Source organism: Lissotriton vulgaris, chromosome 6 (assembly GCF_964263255.1).
Source record: "Lissotriton vulgaris chromosome 6, aLisVul1.2, whole genome shotgun sequence".
Taxonomy (NCBI): domain Eukaryota; kingdom Metazoa; phylum Chordata; class Amphibia; order Caudata; family Salamandridae; genus Lissotriton; species Lissotriton vulgaris.
The window spans coordinates 568,050,358-568,064,129 of NC_141694.1; the positions used below are offsets into that span (position 1 = coordinate 568,050,358).

Here is a 13,772-nt window from a genome sequence, read left to right on the forward strand (position 1 = left end):
ACTGCCCTTGGCTTCTCTGAGCAAGAAGAAAAATACAGAGTCCTTTTCCTTCTCTGCCCGCCCCGCCCGTCCCCGAACGGCCACGAACGGCCAAGCCTTATCTATAGGCCTCAGGCTGCAGGGGAGCAGTGTCCCGGGCAAGCGAGGGCGAGGGTCCGGCCACTTCCGGCCAGGGAGCTGTCCAGGGCTTCCTGGCCTGATTCCCAGCATCCCCTGGCTGCCAGGCTTTCCGGCCAACCGGCTGGAAGCAGTGCGCAGGAAGGGGCGGGGACATGCAAATACTAGAAAGAGGAGAACGTGGGTATGCAAAGTGACGCCTAATGAGGCGACAGCCGAGGAGGACTCTGGGAGCCGGGGGAAGGCCTGAGGCCGGGGCTTCCTTTCCACCGGCACATGCTGAGCTCTTGCCGGGAGTCAGAAAAAGAGGCGAAAGGGCGGCCAGCGACGGTGCGAGGGAAGACCCCGGTCCGGGTCTCCAAGGTAGATTGCTTCGGGAGGCGTTAATTCTGCCACCATTCTGGTTATCGCTTCTCGGCCTTTTGGCTAAGATCAAGTGTAGTATCTGTTCTTATCAGTTTAATATCTGATACGTCCTCTATCTGGGGACCATATATTAAATTGATTTTTGGAACAGGGAGATGGAATAGGAGCTTGCTCTGTCCACTCCACGCATCAACCTGGTATTGCAGTACCTCCAGGAATGGTGCACTTCCCCACCCGGGGAAAACAATGCTGTTGAAAAATAGACGAGAAAACGAAAGTAGCGCTTCACTACCAAGCCCTGTAAAGTGGCGCTATTGTGTTTGCGTGTGAATAAAAACAAACTGGTCACTGTGTCTTGCCTTAATTATGTATGTATTTTACTTAATTGCCACTTTGCGGCCACCCGGCCGTGCGTTATTTATTTATTTTTTTAACTTTTTTTTTTCTTCCATTTTTTCCCTTCTCCATCCAGACGCTGCACTTTGAAAAGAGACAAACGTGGGAAAAAGACTGTTTTTGCAGCAGCAGAGTTTCATTGCTGTTTGGATCCATTTCACTGGGGAACGAATGGAGGAAGGTTCTCAGCAAGTCAGTAGGATGGAGGGATGGAGGGATGGAGGGAGGGAGGGAGGGAGGGAGGGAAGCAGGCAGGCCGGCAGGCAGGCAGGCCGGCATGCAGAGAAGTGGGCACTGCCCTTGGCTTCTCTGAGCAAGAAGAAAAATACAGAGTCCTTTTCCTTCTCTGCCCGCCCCGCCCGTCCCCGAACGGCCACGAACGGCCAAGCCTTATCTATAGGCCTCAGGCTGCAGGGGAGCAGTGTCCCGGGCAAGCGAGGGCGAGGGTCCGGCCACTTCCGGCCAGGGAGCTGTCCAGGGCTTCCTGGCCTGATTCCCAGCATCCCCTGGCTGCCAGGCTTTCCGGCCAACCGGCTGGAAGCAGTGCGCAGGAAGGGGCGGGGACATGCAAATACTAGAAAGAGGAGAACGTGGGTATGCAAAGTGACGCCTAATGAGGCGACAGCCGAGGAGGACTCTGGGAGCCGGGGGAAGGCCTGAGGCCGGGGCTTCCTTTCCACCGGCACATGCTGAGCTCTTGCCGGGAGTCAGAAAAAGAGGCGAAAGGGCGGCCAGCGACGGTGCGAGGGAAGACCCCGGTCCGGGTCTCCAAGGTAGATTGCTTCGGGAGGCGTTAATTCTGCCACCATTCTGGTTATCGCTTCTCGGCCTTTTGGCTAAGATCAAGTGTAGTATCTGTTCTTATCAGTTTAATATCTGATACGTCCTCTATCTGGGGACCATATATTAAATTGATTTTTGGAACAGGGAGATGGAATAGGAGCTTGCTCTGTCCACTCCACGCATCAACCTGGTATTGCAGTACCTCCAGGAATGGTGCACTTCCCCACCCGGGGAAAACAATGCTGTTGAAAAATAGACGAGAAAACGAAAGTAGCGCTTCACTACCAAGCCCTGTAAAGTGGCGCTATTGTGTTTGCGTGTGAATAAAAACAAACTGGTCACTGTGTCTTGCCTTAATTATGTATGTATTTTACTTAATTGCCACTTTGCGGCCACCCGGCCGTGCGTTATTTATTTATTTTTTTAACTTTTTTTTTTCTTCCATTTTTTCCCTTCTCCATCCAGACGCTGCACTTTGAAAAGAGACAAACGTGGGAAAAAGACTGTTTTTGCAGCAGCAGAGTTTCATTGCTGTTTGGATCCATTTCACTGGGGAACGAATGGAGGAAGGTTCTCAGCAAGTCAGTAGGATGGAGGGATGGAGGGAGGGAGGGAGGGAGGGAGGGAGGGAAGCAGGCAGGCCGGCAGGCAGGCAGGCCGGCATGCAGAGAAGTGGGCACTGCCCTTGGCTTCACTGAGCAAGAAGAAAAATACAGAGTCCTTTTCCTTCTCTGCCCGCCCCGCCCGTCCCCGAACGGCCACGAACGGCCAAGCCTTATCTATAGGCCTCAGGCTGCAGGGGAGCAGTGTCCCGGGCAAGCGAGGGCGAGGGTCCGGCCACTTCCGGCCAGGGAGCTGTCCAGGGCTTCCTGGCCTGATTCCCAGCATCCCCTGGCTGCCAGGCTTTCCGGCCAACCGGCTGGAAGCAGTGCGCAGGAAGGGGCGGGGACATGCAAATACTAGAAAGAGGAGAACGTGGGTATGCAAAGTGACGCCTAATGAGGCGACAGCCGAGGAGGACTCTGGGAGCCGGGGGAAGGCCTGAGGCCGGGGCTTCCTTTCCACCGGCACATGCTGAGCTCTTGCCGGGAGTCAGAAAAAGAGGCGAAAGGGCGGCCAGCGACGGTGCGAGGGAAGACCCCGGTCCGGGTCTCCAAGGTAGATTGCTTCGGGAGGCGTTAATTCTGCCACCATTCTGGTTATCGCTTCTCGGCCTTTTGGCTAAGATCAAGTGTAGTATCTGTTCTTATCAGTTTAATATCTGATACGTCCTCTATCTGGGGACCATATATTAAATTGATTTTTGGAACAGGGAGATGGAATAGGAGCTTGCTCTGTCCACTCCACGCATCAACCTGGTATTGCAGTACCTCCAGGAATGGTGCACTTCCCCACCCGGGGAAAACAATGCTGTTGAAAAATAGACGAGAAAACGAAAGTAGCGCTTCACTACCAAGCCCTGTAAAGTGGCGCTATTGTGTTTGCGTGTGAATAAAAACAAACTGGTCACTGTGTCTTGCCTTAATTATGTATGTATTTTACTTAATTGCCACTTTGCGGCCACCCGGCCGTGCGTTATTTATTTATTTTTTTAACTTTTTTTTTTCTTCCATTTTTTCCCTTCTCCATCCAGACGCTGCACTTTGAAAAGAGACAAACGTGGGAAAAAGACTGTTTTTGCAGCAGCAGAGTTTCATTGCTGTTTGGATCCATTTCACTGGGGAACGAATGGAGGAAGGTTCTCAGCAAGTCAGTAGGATGGAGGGATGGAGGGAGGGAGGGAGGGAGGGAGGGAGGGAGGGAAGCAGGCAGGCCGGCAGGCAGGCAGGCCGGCATGCAGAGAAGTGGGCACTGCCCTTGGCTTCACTGAGCAAGAAGAAAAATACAGAGTCCTTTTCCTTCTCTGCCCGCCCCGCCCGTCCCCGAACGGCCACGAACGGCCAAGCCTTATCTATAGGCCTCAGGCTGCAGGGGAGCAGTGTCCCGGGCAAGCGAGGGCGAGGGTCCGGCCACTTCCGGCCAGGGAGCTGTCCAGGGCTTCCTGGCCTGATTCCCAGCATCCCCTGGCTGCCAGGCTTTCCGGCCAACCGGCTGGAAGCAGTGCGCAGGAAGGGGCGGGGACATGCAAATACTAGAAAGAGGAGAACGTGGGTATGCAAAGTGACGCCTAATGAGGCGACAGCCGAGGAGGACTCTGGGAGCCGGGGGAAGGCCTGAGGCCGGGGCTTCCTTTCCACCGGCACATGCTGAGCTCTTGCCGGGAGTCAGAAAAAGAGGCGAAAGGGCGGCCAGCGACGGTGCGAGGGAAGACCCCGGTCCGGGTCTCCAAGGTAGATTGCTTCGGGAGGCGTTAATTCTGCCACCATTCTGGTTATCGCTTCTCGGCCTTTTGGCTAAGATCAAGTGTAGTATCTGTTCTTATCAGTTTAATATCTGATACGTCCTCTATCTGGGGACCATATATTAAATTGATTTTTGGAACAGGGAGATGGAATAGGAGCTTGCTCTGTCCACTCCACGCATCAACCTGGTATTGCAGTACCTCCAGGAATGGTGCACTTCCCCACCCGGGGAAAACAATGCTGTTGAAAAATAGACGAGAAAACGAAAGTAGCGCTTCACTACCAAGCCCTGTAAAGTGGCGCTATTGTGTTTGCGTGTGAATAAAAACAAACTGGTCACTGTGTCTTGCCTTAATTATGTATGTATTTTACTTAATTGCCACTTTGCGGCCACCCGGCCGTGCGTTATTTATTTATTTTTTTAACTTTTTTTTTTCTTCCATTTTTTCCCTTCTCCATCCAGACGCTGCACTTTGAAAAGAGACAAACGTGGGAAAAAGACTGTTTTTGCAGCAGCAGAGTTTCATTGCTGTTTGGATCCATTTCACTGGGGAACGAATGGAGGAAGGTTCTCAGCAAGTCAGTAGGATGGAGGGATGGAGGGAGGGAGGGAGGGAGGGAGGGAGGGAGGGAAGCAGGCAGGCCGGCAGGCAGGCAGGCCGGCATGCAGAGAAGTGGGCACTGCCCTTGGCTTCACTGAGCAAGAAGAAAAATACAGAGTCCTTTTCCTTCTCTGCCCGCCCCGCCCGTCCCCGAACGGCCACGAACGGCCAAGCCTTATCTATAGGCCTCAGGCTGCAGGGGAGCAGTGTCCCGGGCAAGCGAGGGCGAGGGTCCGGCCACTTCCGGCCAGGGAGCTGTCCAGGGCTTCCTGGCCTGATTCCCAGCATCCCCTGGCTGCCAGGCTTTCCGGCCAACCGGCTGGAAGCAGTGCGCAGGAAGGGGCGGGGACATGCAAATACTAGAAAGAGGAGAACGTGGGTATGCAAAGTGACGCCTAATGAGGCGACAGCCGAGGAGGACTCTGGGAGCCGGGGGAAGGCCTGAGGCCGGGGCTTCCTTTCCACCGGCACATGCTGAGCTCTTGCCGGGAGTCAGAAAAAGAGGCGAAAGGGCGGCCAGCGACGGTGCGAGGGAAGACCCCGGTCCGGGTCTCCAAGGTAGATTGCTTCGGGAGGCGTTAATTCTGCCACCATTCTGGTTATCGCTTCTCGGCCTTTTGGCTAAGATCAAGTGTAGTATCTGTTCTTATCAGTTTAATATCTGATACGTCCTCTATCTGGGGACCATATATTAAATTGATTTTTGGAACAGGGAGATGGAATAGGAGCTTGCTCTGTCCACTCCACGCATCAACCTGGTATTGCAGTACCTCCAGGAATGGTGCACTTCCCCACCCGGGGAAAACAATGCTGTTGAAAAATAGACGAGAAAACGAAAGTAGCGCTTCACTACCAAGCCCTGTAAAGTGGCGCTATTGTGTTTGCGTGTGAATAAAAACAAACTGGTCACTGTGTCTTGCCTTAATTATGTATGTATTTTACTTAATTGCCACTTTGCGGCCACCCGGCCGTGCGTTATTTATTTATTTTTTTAACTTTTTTTTTTCTTCCATTTTTTCCCTTCTCCATCCAGACGCTGCACTTTGAAAAGAGACAAACGTGGGAAAAAGACTGTTTTTGCAGCAGCAGAGTTTCATTGCTGTTTGGATCCATTTCACTGGGGAACGAATGGAGGAAGGTTCTCAGCAAGTCAGTAGGATGGAGGGATGGAGGGATGGAGGGAGGGAGGGAGGGAGGGAGGGAGGGAAGCAGGCAGGCCGGCAGGCAGGCAGGCCGGCATGCAGAGAAGTGGGCACTGCCCTTGGCTTCTCTGAGCAAGAAGAAAAATACAGAGTCCTTTTCCTTCTCTGCCCGCCCCGCCCGTCCCCGAACGGCCACGAACGGCCAAGCCTTATCTATAGGCCTCAGGCTGCAGGGGAGCAGTGTCCCGGGCAAGCGAGGGCGAGGGTCCGGCCACTTCCGGCCAGGGAGCTGTCCAGGGCTTCCTGGCCTGATTCCCAGCATCCCCTGGCTGCCAGGCTTTCCGGCCAACCGGCTGGAAGCAGTGCGCAGGAAGGGGCGGGGACATGCAAATACTAGAAAGAGGAGAACGTGGGTATGCAAAGTGACGCCTAATGAGGCGACAGCCGAGGAGGACTCTGGGAGCCGGGGGAAGGCCTGAGGCCGGGGCTTCCTTTCCACCGGCACATGCTGAGCTCTTGCCGGGAGTCAGAAAAAGAGGCGAAAGGGCGGCCAGCGACGGTGCGAGGGAAGACCCCGGTCCGGGTCTCCAAGGTAGATTGCTTCGGGAGGCGTTAATTCTGCCACCATTCTGGTTATCGCTTCTCGGCCTTTTGGCTAAGATCAAGTGTAGTATCTGTTCTTATCAGTTTAATATCTGATACGTCCTCTATCTGGGGACCATATATTAAATTGATTTTTGGAACAGGGAGATGGAATAGGAGCTTGCTCTGTCCACTCCACGCATCAACCTGGTATTGCAGTACCTCCAGGAATGGTGCACTTCCCCACCCGGGGAAAACAATGCTGTTGAAAAATAGACGAGAAAACGAAAGTAGCGCTTCACTACCAAGCCCTGTAAAGTGGCGCTATTGTGTTTGCGTGTGAATAAAAACAAACTGGTCACTGTGTCTTGCCTTAATTATGTATGTATTTTACTTAATTGCCACTTTGCGGCCACCCGGCCGTGCGTTATTTATTTATTTTTTTAACTTTTTTTTTTCTTCCATTTTTTCCCTTCTCCATCCAGACGCTGCACTTTGAAAAGAGACAAACGTGGGAAAAAGACTGTTTTTGCAGCAGCAGAGTTTCATTGCTGTTTGGATCCATTTCACTGGGGAACGAATGGAGGAAGGTTCTCAGCAAGTCAGTAGGATGGAGGGATGGAGGGAGGGAGGGAGGGAGGGAGGGAGGGAGGGAAGCAGGCAGGCCGGCAGGCAGGCAGGCCGGCATGCAGAGAAGTGGGCACTGCCCTTGGCTTCACTGAGCAAGAAGAAAAATACAGAGTCCTTTTCCTTCTCTGCCCGCCCCGCCCGTCCCCGAACGGCCACGAACGGCCAAGCCTTATCTATAGGCCTCAGGCTGCAGGGGAGCAGTGTCCCGGGCAAGCGAGGGCGAGGGTCCGGCCACTTCCGGCCAGGGAGCTGTCCAGGGCTTCCTGGCCTGATTCCCAGCATCCCCTGGCTGCCAGGCTTTCCGGCCAACCGGCTGGAAGCAGTGCGCAGGAAGGGGCGGGGACATGCAAATACTAGAAAGAGGAGAACGTGGGTATGCAAAGTGACGCCTAATGAGGCGACAGCCGAGGAGGACTCTGGGAGCCGGGGGAAGGCCTGAGGCCGGGGCTTCCTTTCCACCGGCACATGCTGAGCTCTTGCCGGGAGTCAGAAAAAGAGGCGAAAGGGCGGCCAGCGACGGTGCGAGGGAAGACCCCGGTCCGGGTCTCCAAGGTAGATTGCTTCGGGAGGCGTTAATTCTGCCACCATTCTGGTTATCGCTTCTCGGCCTTTTGGCTAAGATCAAGTGTAGTATCTGTTCTTATCAGTTTAATATCTGATACGTCCTCTATCTGGGGACCATATATTAAATTGATTTTTGGAACAGGGAGATGGAATAGGAGCTTGCTCTGTCCACTCCACGCATCAACCTGGTATTGCAGTACCTCCAGGAATGGTGCACTTCCCCACCCGGGGAAAACAATGCTGTTGAAAAATAGACGAGAAAACGAAAGTAGCGCTTCACTACCAAGCCCTGTAAAGTGGCGCTATTGTGTTTGCGTGTGAATAAAAACAAACTGGTCACTGTGTCTTGCCTTAATTATGTATGTATTTTACTTAATTGCCACTTTGCGGCCACCCGGCCGTGCGTTATTTATTTATTTTTTTAACTTTTTTTTTTCTTCCATTTTTTCCCTTCTCCATCCAGACGCTGCACTTTGAAAAGAGACAAACGTGGGAAAAAGACTGTTTTTGCAGCAGCAGAGTTTCATTGCTGTTTGGATCCATTTCACTGGGGAACGAATGGAGGAAGGTTCTCAGCAAGTCAGTAGGATGGAGGGATGGAGGGAGGGAGGGAGGGAGGGAGGGAGGGAGGGAAGCAGGCAGGCCGGCAGGCAGGCAGGCCGGCATGCAGAGAAGTGGGCACTGCCCTTGGCTTCACTGAGCAAGAAGAAAAATACAGAGTCCTTTTCCTTCTCTGCCCGCCCCGCCCGTCCCCGAACGGCCACGAACGGCCAAGCCTTATCTATAGGCCTCAGGCTGCAGGGGAGCAGTGTCCCGGGCAAGCGAGGGCGAGGGTCCGGCCACTTCCGGCCAGGGAGCTGTCCAGGGCTTCCTGGCCTGATTCCCAGCATCCCCTGGCTGCCAGGCTTTCCGGCCAACCGGCTGGAAGCAGTGCGCAGGAAGGGGCGGGGACATGCAAATACTAGAAAGAGGAGAACGTGGGTATGCAAAGTGACGCCTAATGAGGCGACAGCCGAGGAGGACTCTGGGAGCCGGGGGAAGGCCTGAGGCCGGGGCTTCCTTTCCACCGGCACATGCTGAGCTCTTGCCGGGAGTCAGAAAAAGAGGCGAAAGGGCGGCCAGCGACGGTGCGAGGGAAGACCCCGGTCCGGGTCTCCAAGGTAGATTGCTTCGGGAGGCGTTAATTCTGCCACCATTCTGGTTATCGCTTCTCGGCCTTTTGGCTAAGATCAAGTGTAGTATCTGTTCTTATCAGTTTAATATCTGATACGTCCTCTATCTGGGGACCATATATTAAATTGATTTTTGGAACAGGGAGATGGAATAGGAGCTTGCTCTGTCCACTCCACGCATCAACCTGGTATTGCAGTACCTCCAGGAATGGTGCACTTCCCCACCCGGGGAAAACAATGCTGTTGAAAAATAGACGAGAAAACGAAAGTAGCGCTTCACTACCAAGCCCTGTAAAGTGGCGCTATTGTGTTTGCGTGTGAATAAAAACAAACTGGTCACTGTGTCTTGCCTTAATTATGTATGTATTTTACTTAATTGCCACTTTGCGGCCACCCGGCCGTGCGTTATTTATTTATTTTTTTAACTTTTTTTTTTCTTCCATTTTTTCCCTTCTCCATCCAGACGCTGCACTTTGAAAAGAGACAAACGTGGGAAAAAGACTGTTTTTGCAGCAGCAGAGTTTCATTGCTGTTTGGATCCATTTCACTGGGGAACGAATGGAGGAAGGTTCTCAGCAAGTCAGTAGGATGGAGGGATGGAGGGATGGAGGGAGGGAGGGAGGGAGGGAGGGAGGGAAGCAGGCAGGCCGGCAGGCAGGCAGGCCGGCATGCAGAGAAGTGGGCACTGCCCTTGGCTTCTCTGAGCAAGAAGAAAAATACAGAGTCCTTTTCCTTCTCTGCCCGCCCCGCCCGTCCCCGAACGGCCACGAACGGCCAAGCCTTATCTATAGGCCTCAGGCTGCAGGGGAGCAGTGTCCCGGGCAAGCGAGGGCGAGGGTCCGGCCACTTCCGGCCAGGGAGCTGTCCAGGGCTTCCTGGCCTGATTCCCAGCATCCCCTGGCTGCCAGGCTTTCCGGCCAACCGGCTGGAAGCAGTGCGCAGGAAGGGGCGGGGACATGCAAATACTAGAAAGAGGAGAACGTGGGTATGCAAAGTGACGCCTAATGAGGCGACAGCCGAGGAGGACTCTGGGAGCCGGGGGAAGGCCTGAGGCCGGGGCTTCCTTTCCACCGGCACATGCTGAGCTCTTGCCGGGAGTCAGAAAAAGAGGCGAAAGGGCGGCCAGCGACGGTGCGAGGGAAGACCCCGGTCCGGGTCTCCAAGGTAGATTGCTTCGGGAGGCGTTAATTCTGCCACCATTCTGGTTATCGCTTCTCGGCCTTTTGGCTAAGATCAAGTGTAGTATCTGTTCTTATCAGTTTAATATCTGATACGTCCTCTATCTGGGGACCATATATTAAATTGATTTTTGGAACAGGGAGATGGAATAGGAGCTTGCTCTGTCCACTCCACGCATCAACCTGGTATTGCAGTACCTCCAGGAATGGTGCACTTCCCCACCCGGGGAAAACAATGCTGTTGAAAAATAGACGAGAAAACGAAAGTAGCGCTTCACTACCAAGCCCTGTAAAGTGGCGCTATTGTGTTTGCGTGTGAATAAAAACAAACTGGTCACTGTGTCTTGCCTTAATTATGTATGTATTTTACTTAATTGCCACTTTGCGGCCACCCGGCCGTGCGTTATTTATTTATTTTTTTAACTTTTTTTTTTCTTCCATTTTTTCCCTTCTCCATCCAGACGCTGCACTTTGAAAAGAGACAAACGTGGGAAAAAGACTGTTTTTGCAGCAGCAGAGTTTCATTGCTGTTTGGATCCATTTCACTGGGGAACGAATGGAGGAAGGTTCTCAGCAAGTCAGTAGGATGGAGGGATGGAGGGAGGGAGGGAGGGAGGGAGGGAGGGAAGCAGGCAGGCCGGCAGGCAGGCAGGCCGGCATGCAGAGAAGTGGGCACTGCCCTTGGCTTCACTGAGCAAGAAGAAAAATACAGAGTCCTTTTCCTTCTCTGCCCGCCCCGCCCGTCCCCGAACGGCCACGAACGGCCAAGCCTTATCTATAGGCCTCAGGCTGCAGGGGAGCAGTGTCCCGGGCAAGCGAGGGCGAGGGTCCGGCCACTTCCGGCCAGGGAGCTGTCCAGGGCTTCCTGGCCTGATTCCCAGCATCCCCTGGCTGCCAGGCTTTCCGGCCAACCGGCTGGAAGCAGTGCGCAGGAAGGGGCGGGGACATGCAAATACTAGAAAGAGGAGAACGTGGGTATGCAAAGTGACGCCTAATGAGGCGACAGCCGAGGAGGACTCTGGGAGCCGGGGGAAGGCCTGAGGCCGGGGCTTCCTTTCCACCGGCACATGCTGAGCTCTTGCCGGGAGTCAGAAAAAGAGGCGAAAGGGCGGCCAGCGACGGTGCGAGGGAAGACCCCGGTCCGGGTCTCCAAGGTAGATTGCTTCGGGAGGCGTTAATTCTGCCACCATTCTGGTTATCGCTTCTCGGCCTTTTGGCTAAGATCAAGTGTAGTATCTGTTCTTATCAGTTTAATATCTGATACGTCCTCTATCTGGGGACCATATATTAAATTGATTTTTGGAACAGGGAGATGGAATAGGAGCTTGCTCTGTCCACTCCACGCATCAACCTGGTATTGCAGTACCTCCAGGAATGGTGCACTTCCCCACCCGGGGAAAACAATGCTGTTGAAAAATAGACGAGAAAACGAAAGTAGCGCTTCACTACCAAGCCCTGTAAAGTGGCGCTATTGTGTTTGCGTGTGAATAAAAACAAACTGGTCACTGTGTCTTGCCTTAATTATGTATGTATTTTACTTAATTGCCACTTTGCGGCCACCCGGCCGTGCGTTATTTATTTATTTTTTTAACTTTTTTTTTTCTTCCATTTTTTCCCTTCTCCATCCAGACGCTGCACTTTGAAAAGAGACAAACGTGGGAAAAAGACTGTTTTTGCAGCAGCAGAGTTTCATTGCTGTTTGGATCCATTTCACTGGGGAACGAATGGAGGAAGGTTCTCAGCAAGTCAGTAGGATGGAGGGATGGAGGGAGGGAGGGAGGGAGGGAGGGAGGGAGGGAAGCAGGCAGGCCGGCAGGCAGGCAGGCCGGCATGCAGAGAAGTGGGCACTGCCCTTGGCTTCACTGAGCAAGAAGAAAAATACAGAGTCCTTTTCCTTCTCTGCCCGCCCCGCCCGTCCCCGAACGGCCACGAACGGCCAAGCCTTATCTATAGGCCTCAGGCTGCAGGGGAGCAGTGTCCCGGGCAAGCGAGGGCGAGGGTCCGGCCACTTCCGGCCAGGGAGCTGTCCAGGGCTTCCTGGCCTGATTCCCAGCATCCCCTGGCTGCCAGGCTTTCCGGCCAACCGGCTGGAAGCAGTGCGCAGGAAGGGGCGGGGACATGCAAATACTAGAAAGAGGAGAACGTGGGTATGCAAAGTGACGCCTAATGAGGCGACAGCCGAGGAGGACTCTGGGAGCCGGGGGAAGGCCTGAGGCCGGGGCTTCCTTTCCACCGGCACATGCTGAGCTCTTGCCGGGAGTCAGAAAAAGAGGCGAAAGGGCGGCCAGCGACGGTGCGAGGGAAGACCCCGGTCCGGGTCTCCAAGGTAGATTGCTTCGGGAGGCGTTAATTCTGCCACCATTCTGGTTATCGCTTCTCGGCCTTTTGGCTAAGATCAAGTGTAGTATCTGTTCTTATCAGTTTAATATCTGATACGTCCTCTATCTGGGGACCATATATTAAATTGATTTTTGGAACAGGGAGATGGAATAGGAGCTTGCTCTGTCCACTCCACGCATCAACCTGGTATTGCAGTACCTCCAGGAATGGTGCACTTCCCCACCCGGGGAAAACAATGCTGTTGAAAAATAGACGAGAAAACGAAAGTAGCGCTTCACTACCAAGCCCTGTAAAGTGGCGCTATTGTGTTTGCGTGTGAATAAAAACAAACTGGTCACTGTGTCTTGCCTTAATTATGTATGTATTTTACTTAATTGCCACTTTGCGGCCACCCGGCCGTGCGTTATTTATTTATTTTTTTAACTTTTTTTTTTCTTCCATTTTTTCCCTTCTCCATCCAGACGCTGCACTTTGAAAAGAGACAAACGTGGGAAAAAGACTGTTTTTGCAGCAGCAGAGTTTCATTGCTGTTTGGATCCATTTCACTGGGGAACGAATGGAGGAAGGTTCTCAGCAAGTCAGTAGGATGGAGGGATGGAGGGAGGGAGGGAGGGAGGGAGGGAGGGAAGCAGGCAGGCCGGCAGGCAGGCAGGCCGGCATGCAGAGAAGTGGGCACTGCCCTTGGCTTCACTGAGCAAGAAGAAAAATACAGAGTCCTTTTCCTTCTCTGCCCGCCCCGCCCGTCCCCGAACGGCCACGAACGGCCAAGCCTTATCTATAGGCCTCAGGCTGCAGGGGAGCAGTGTCCCGGGCAAGCGAGGGCGAGGGTCCGGCCACTTCCGGCCAGGGAGCTGTCCAGGGCTTCCTGGCCTGATTCCCAGCATCCCCTGGCTGCCAGGCTTTCCGGCCAACCGGCTGGAAGCAGTGCGCAGGAAGGGGCGGGGACATGCAAATACTAGAAAGAGGAGAACGTGGGTATGCAAAGTGACGCCTAATGAGGCGACAGCCGAGGAGGACTCTGGGAGCCGGGGGAAGGCCTGAGGCCGGGGCTTCCTTTCCACCGGCACATGCTGAGCTCTTGCCGGGAGTCAGAAAAAGAGGCGAAAGGGCGGCCAGCGACGGTGCGAGGGAAGACCCCGGTCCGGGTCTCCAAGGTAGATTGCTTCGGGAGGCGTTAATTCTGCCACCATTCTGGTTATCGCTTCTCGGCCTTTTGGCTAAGATCAAGTGTAGTATCTGTTCTTATCAGTTTAATATCTGATACGTCCTCTATCTGGGGACCATATATTAAATTGATTTTTGGAACAGGGAGATGGAATAGGAGCTTGCTCTGTCCACTCCACGCATCAACCTGGTATTGCAGTACCTCCAGGAATGGTGCACTTCCCCACCCGGGGAAAACAATGCTGTTGAAAAATAGACGAGAAAACGAAAGTAGCGCTTCACTACCAAGCCCTGTAAAGTGGCGCTATTGTGTTTGCGTGTGAATAAAAACAAACTGGTCACTGTGTCTTGCCTTAATTATGTATGTATTTTACTTAATTGCCACTTTGCGGCC

General features: G+C 53.5%; 12 non-coding genes across 12 annotated transcripts; all 12 read left to right on the forward strand.

Annotated features, from left to right (window-relative positions):
• The first annotated feature begins 523 nt into the window (after positions 1 to 523).
• On the forward strand, positions 524 to 714 carry LOC147707581 (U2 spliceosomal RNA). The gene has a single exon (XR_015297030.1). It is a non-coding gene; the product is annotated as a U2 spliceosomal RNA (small nuclear RNA).
• A 981-nt stretch (positions 715 to 1,695) lies between these two features.
• Positions 1,696 to 1,886, forward strand: LOC147707582 (U2 spliceosomal RNA). Its single transcript, XR_015297031.1, has one exon. It is a non-coding gene; the product is annotated as a U2 spliceosomal RNA (small nuclear RNA).
• A 977-nt stretch (positions 1,887 to 2,863) lies between these two features.
• On the forward strand, positions 2,864 to 3,054 carry LOC147707583 (U2 spliceosomal RNA). Its single transcript, XR_015297032.1, has one exon. It is a non-coding gene; the product is annotated as a U2 spliceosomal RNA (small nuclear RNA).
• Positions 3,055 to 4,035: 981 nt separating this feature from the next.
• Positions 4,036 to 4,226, forward strand: LOC147707584 (U2 spliceosomal RNA). Its single transcript, XR_015297033.1, has one exon. It is a non-coding gene; the product is annotated as a U2 spliceosomal RNA (small nuclear RNA).
• A 981-nt stretch (positions 4,227 to 5,207) lies between these two features.
• LOC147707585 (U2 spliceosomal RNA) lies at positions 5,208 to 5,398 on the forward strand. Its single transcript, XR_015297034.1, has one exon. It is a non-coding gene; the product is annotated as a U2 spliceosomal RNA (small nuclear RNA).
• Positions 5,399 to 6,383: 985 nt separating this feature from the next.
• On the forward strand, positions 6,384 to 6,574 carry LOC147707586 (U2 spliceosomal RNA). The gene has a single exon (XR_015297035.1). It is a non-coding gene; the product is annotated as a U2 spliceosomal RNA (small nuclear RNA).
• A 981-nt stretch (positions 6,575 to 7,555) lies between these two features.
• On the forward strand, positions 7,556 to 7,746 carry LOC147707587 (U2 spliceosomal RNA). Its single transcript, XR_015297036.1, has one exon. It is a non-coding gene; the product is annotated as a U2 spliceosomal RNA (small nuclear RNA).
• Positions 7,747 to 8,727: 981 nt separating this feature from the next.
• On the forward strand, positions 8,728 to 8,918 carry LOC147707588 (U2 spliceosomal RNA). The gene has a single exon (XR_015297038.1). It is a non-coding gene; the product is annotated as a U2 spliceosomal RNA (small nuclear RNA).
• Positions 8,919 to 9,903: 985 nt separating this feature from the next.
• LOC147707589 (U2 spliceosomal RNA) lies at positions 9,904 to 10,094 on the forward strand. The gene has a single exon (XR_015297039.1). It is a non-coding gene; the product is annotated as a U2 spliceosomal RNA (small nuclear RNA).
• Positions 10,095 to 11,071: 977 nt separating this feature from the next.
• On the forward strand, positions 11,072 to 11,262 carry LOC147707590 (U2 spliceosomal RNA). The gene has a single exon (XR_015297040.1). It is a non-coding gene; the product is annotated as a U2 spliceosomal RNA (small nuclear RNA).
• A 981-nt stretch (positions 11,263 to 12,243) lies between these two features.
• Positions 12,244 to 12,434, forward strand: LOC147707591 (U2 spliceosomal RNA). Its single transcript, XR_015297041.1, has one exon. It is a non-coding gene; the product is annotated as a U2 spliceosomal RNA (small nuclear RNA).
• Positions 12,435 to 13,411: 977 nt separating this feature from the next.
• On the forward strand, positions 13,412 to 13,602 carry LOC147707592 (U2 spliceosomal RNA). The gene has a single exon (XR_015297042.1). It is a non-coding gene; the product is annotated as a U2 spliceosomal RNA (small nuclear RNA).
• Positions 13,603 to 13,772: the final 170 nt, after the last annotated feature.